Here is a 4,953-nt window from a genome sequence, read left to right as displayed (position 1 = left end):
TTACGTTTGATAGCCATATGTGGTTACACGGAGCTACCCAGGGCTGAAGAGGTAACGAGGGGGTAGGGATAGGATGGGGGTTGTTGTTGCCCAGGTTTTGCCTGGTTTGGGGTTTTGGTGTGTCTGCTGGCAGTAGCACTGAGGCATCACAGCTGCCATAAGGAGGAAGAGGAGGAGGTCCCACCAGGGCTGGAGCCCATCTCCAACAAGAGAAGCTCGAGCCCCCCTGAGGGCTGGGGACAAGCCACGCCACGCCGCACCCTCCTGCCCCTCGCCACCCCTCGCAGCGGGGACAAAACCCACGCAGGGCTGCGGGAGACCCTGCTGCTCACCCCCAGCTCCTTCTGTGGGGGCAAGGAGGGAGCTTCTTCCTCCCCTCCCCAGTGACGAGGAGGGACAGAGCCTGGAAGAGCGGTGGGGTGGGATGTGGACCCCCACTAAGCACAGGGGGGGAAGGGACATCCAGGGGCTGTGCCGGGCAGGCGACGGGGGTGGAAAGAGGGGCGAGGTGCTGGGCAGGAGGGGAATGAGAGATCCTGGAGCGGCTGCAGGCCCTTGGAAAGCTCCCGCCTGGGGCCTGGAGGGCCAGTGGCACTGGGGCCTGCCCCACGTCCCCCGAGAAGGGGAGGCTCGTTCTCAGGATGTGATGACAGGGAGGGGAGATATGGCCACGTTCCAATTTCCTGTATTATTCATCTCATGAATATTCACCCCGCGAGCTCATTATCAAGGGAGCAAAGGGGAAGGAGAGGTTGATCTTCCTTTTGCTGTCAGAGTGTTGTGTTCCAGGAACTGATAACGAAGGTCAGAAGGGCCATTTGCCGTGGCAAAAAATGTAAATGAAATCAAATGTGAAACGAGTGCTGTGGGAACCGGCTGAATTGCTGCTGGAACCCGGTTTGGGGGAGTTGCTCTCAAACATGCCAATAGCTTTGCAGTCTTTCCGTAAGTCTCGGGAACTGCTACAAGGGGACAACAACCAGTTCTGACACTGGCTCGCTACTAAGTGCTTGGTCTGTATTTTTGATCTGATCTAGTTTGTATGAGATTTTTATTAAATTATAGAATGCTCAAGCATGTATCTTTGGGAATAGTGTCTCTGCTGTCTTTTGTTTACTGAGTTACACAAACTAGATCAGATCTTCTGAGAGTTTTTGCTTGAGGTAATCACCATATTTGTCTGGAAAAAAAAAAGTATAGACTGATTAGATCAACCTTACTTTGTTTTATTTATTTTCCCAGCTATGTTGCAAACTGAAGGACATTTGCTGCCCAGCACCAGGACCAGAGGCAGTGGGCACAAAGTGGAGCCCAGGAGGCTCCCTCTGAGCCCCAGGCAGCCCTTCTGTGCTGTGCGGGTGAGGAGCCCTGGCACAGGCTGCCCAGAGAGCTGTGGGGGCTCCTCCTTGGGGATCTCCAAAAGCCGCCTGGGCACGGCCCTGGGCAGCCTGCGCTGGGTGGCCCTGCTTGGGCAGGGCTTGGAGCAGGTGGCCTCCAGGGGTCCCTTCCCACCTCACACATCCTGTGATGCTGGGAGTCCACGCACGTATTCCAGATACTCCTTATCTCCACAAACTGCAGAACTGAAGCTGACTTGATCTCTCTGAATCTCAGAACATGCTGAGCCCTTCCTGATGGTTTGAAGTGTTATCTTTCCCCTGTGTAGCAGACCTGGCTGCAAGAGGAGTGGAGGTTTCCCTCCTTCCTTCAGCCAGGGCATGTCTCTTAGCGGGGATCTCCCCTTTTTTGGTGTCTCCCCTACAACACCCATACCCCGACCCCCTAAGCAAGCACCCTGTTGGCACAGCTGGTGTCCCAAAGGCACTTCACGAGGACGTGGTAGCAGCCCAGACTTTCACTGCCCAGAAACTTTCTGCAACACACACACTCCCCGCAGCTGAGCCTGAGCAACAGCAGTGCCAACAGCGGCCGTGCCGCTCTGTGCTGGCTGGCAGCTGTGCAGAGGCTACATGAGAGGCAGCTGCACTTCAGCACGGGGTGAAGTAACCGCTTAGTGTCAGCCCTGGTTTTACAATGGCTCCTGTATGCTGACTGCGAGTGTGGGAATGAGTAAAGGTTAGCGCAAGCCCCGGTCATTTTGGGATTGCTCCACCTGGGCTGGAGCCAGACCCTCCGAGGCGTTCCCAGGGCTCTCCTTTCCACCGAGCAGAAATCAAACGTGCTGGAGGAGATGACAAGCCACTGAGTGCCGGCATCGCCCTCAGGGTAGGAAGGGCAGAGCTGGCCACAGGACGTCAGCATTGCCGCTGCTGTGGTTTGTCCCGGGCTGCGGTGCTGGGGATGCAGACGTGCCCCGCAGCAGAGAGCTTGGGTGCATGGGACTGGCTGCTGCTCTCCTGCCCACTGCCGCCACGGGGTGAAAAAAGCCTCAGCCCGCAGGGAAGGGTTCATGTGCCTTGTCTGCAGAAATCCCTACGGGACCTGTAAACATGTGCCTGTGTGCAGCAAAGAAAGCAGGAGAGCCCATTTCGCCTGCAGCCCCTTCTCCCCGCTTCCCTAGGGCTGCCCTGCAGCAGGTAGGCAGGCAGATAACAACCCCTGCCAGCAGTTAGCTTCTTTCAAGTTAGCGTCTTTCAAGTTCGCTCCCCCTCCCTTGTCACAGTATGTTATGTTTCCTGCCCAGCACCATCTCCAGACGGTGCGTAGCTGCTTGCAGCGGCAGCCTCAGCAGCTGCCCGAGCAAACCCCGTCTGCCCTGGGCGGCCGTGCGATGTGAGCTTGTGCTCCTGGGCTGGTATGGACAGGACCGCACCCTGCACGGCCAGCTGTAGCAGGGTATGAGGCACTGCTCACAGCTAGCAGAGGAATGGGGATTTTCAGGCTTAAGGAGCCTTGGGAGGTGGGTGAGGACAGGGCAAGGGGGACAGACCCTGGTCCTGCAGCACGAGCACACCCTCTTCTCCCCATGGCCTCTGTTCCAGCAGTGTGTCTGCGTTAGGGTGGGTGCTCCCAAAACTTTTGCTGCTGTCCCCAGAGCAATACGCAGCAGAACACAGAATCACAGAATAGCCCAAGTTGGAAGGGACCCACAAGGATCATCGAGTCCAACTCCTGGCTTCACACAGGACCACCCACAAACCAGACCCTATGTCAGAGCATTGTCCAAACGCTTCTTGAGCTCTGGCAGCTCACTGCTGTGACCACTGCCTCGGGGAGCCTGTCCCAGTGCCCGACCACCCTCTGGGTGCAGAACCTTTCCCTAACCCCCAGCCTGACCCTCCCCTGTCCCAGCCCCATGCCGTTCCCTCGGGTCCTGTCGCTGTCCCCAGAGAGCAGAGCTCAGCGCCTGCCCCTCCGCTCCCCTCGTGAGGGAGCTGCAGGCCGCCATGAGGCCTCCCCTCGGCCTGCTCTGCTCTGGGCTGAGCAAACCAAGGGACCTCAGCCGCTCCTCATATGTCTTGCCTTCCAGACCCTTCATCATCTTCATAGCCCTCCTTTGGACACTCTAATAGTTTTCCATCCTTATATCCTGTGTATATACTGTGTGCAGTTCTGGGCACCATCCTTAATGGGTGCCCAGAACTGCACCCAGTACTCAAGGTGAGGCCACACCGGGCAGAGCAGAGCAGGACAATCCCTTCCCTTGACCAACTAGCCGTGCCATGCCTGATGCACTGCTGGACATGGCTGGCCCTGCTGGCTGCCAGGGCACACTGCTGGCTCATGTTCAATTTGCCAGCAGCCAGAGCCCCCAGATCCCTTTCTGTGGGGCTGCTCCCCAGTCTTTCTCCCCCCCAGTCTGCACATACAGCCACAGTTGCCCCATCCCGGGTGCATAATCTGCCACTTGCTCTTGTTAAACTCCACGCACCCCTGCTCCTCACCCCATTGCTCTGCAAGGTGGGAGCACCTTTCCAACAAGCTCATTAACACGTCAGGCTAAGAAGCCAGCAAGATAAACATCTCCCCAGCCCTGCCCAGCCACCTTTTGTGCTGCGGAGGCTTCCCCGCCTCCCTCACCGGGTCTCACCACATAAATAGAGGGCTGGGTGCTGCTGGCCAGCACTGAGGCTGCTGCTCAGGGTCTGCAGCACCTCGCACCCCAGCGCCCATCCCAGCTGTGCTGCAGGTACCCAGAATTGGGGGGGGGGACAGGGTAGGGTGAGCGTGTCACCTGGTGGGGGGGGGTCTCTGAGTGTTACCAGTGGGAAAGGGGGTCTGGGGTGAGCAAGAGGCTGTTGCATCTGGCAAATGGGAAGCGTGATGTTTTGGTTTGGCTGGAAGTGAGCTCTGTTGAGGAAACCCAAGTGGAGTCTGAATGAAACAAAAATGAAGTATTTTTGTTTAGAAGAAATGTTGAGAAGTAGTTGCATGTTTGCAAGAGGAGGCTCTCAGCTGCAGGGCACAAAGGTAAGGACATAACTTTAATCAGAGGAGGCACTGGGGTGGTCAGAGATGCCAGCCGTGTGGGCAGGTCATGGCGCAGCAGGGCAGCAAGCGTGTTTCGTGCAGCAGGATGCAAGGTTAGAGGGTCCCATTGCAATTAGAGGTTAGAGGGTCCCAATGCAAGGTCCCATTAGAGGGAGAGGAGATGGAAGTGAAGGCTGTGCTTACAGAAGTCTAAGTCTTGAAAAGCTGTCAGTCTTAAAAAGGCCTAAAAAATACAAGAGCTTCAGTGTGAGCTGCCTGATGGTGCCATGCCCTCCTCAGCAGTGACAGTGCCCAGGAGCAATGGTGAGTAGAAGAAAGCAAGCGTGGGGATGGGATTTCACTGCTGCTAAGGGCTCCCCGTTTGAAAATATAAGGCTGAAAACTGGAGGAGTCAAAGAAAGAAGTGGCAGAGAAGTGTCTGAGGCCTGAAAAAAATCTTCCTTACAAAGTGAAGGCTTCAAAAAATTGAAGTGAGGAGCATGGGTGACCCATGAAGGAGCGAATTGGCTAGAAAACACGGGCTGAAAGCTTCCAGGTGGCTAGGGGCACAGCATGAGGGGT

At 56.5% G+C, this 4,953-nt stretch overlaps 1 long non-coding RNA gene across 3 annotated transcripts in view; it reads left to right on the top strand.

The window, feature by feature from the left end:
* Window positions 1-4,006: 4,006 nt before the first annotated feature.
* The window catches only part of LOC308188605, a 31,348-nt gene continuing 30,401 nt past the window's right edge, over window positions 4,007-4,953 (top strand). For 2 of the 3 annotated variants that reach the window (XR_013945637.1, XR_013945638.1), the window contains exon 1: window positions 4,007-4,090. This is a non-coding gene — a long non-coding RNA (uncharacterized lncRNA). The remainder of the gene's footprint in view (window positions 4,091-4,953) is intronic. The other variant, XR_013945639.1, reaches the window with a different exon arrangement.

The sequence above is a fragment of the Anser brachyrhynchus genome, assembly GCF_964034855.1.
Source record: "Anser brachyrhynchus genome assembly, chromosome: 1".
Taxonomy (NCBI): Eukaryota; Metazoa; Chordata; class Aves; order Anseriformes; family Anatidae; genus Anser; species Anser brachyrhynchus.
Note: the sequence above shows the minus strand (reverse complement) of the source record. Positions and strands in the feature narration are given on the sequence as shown.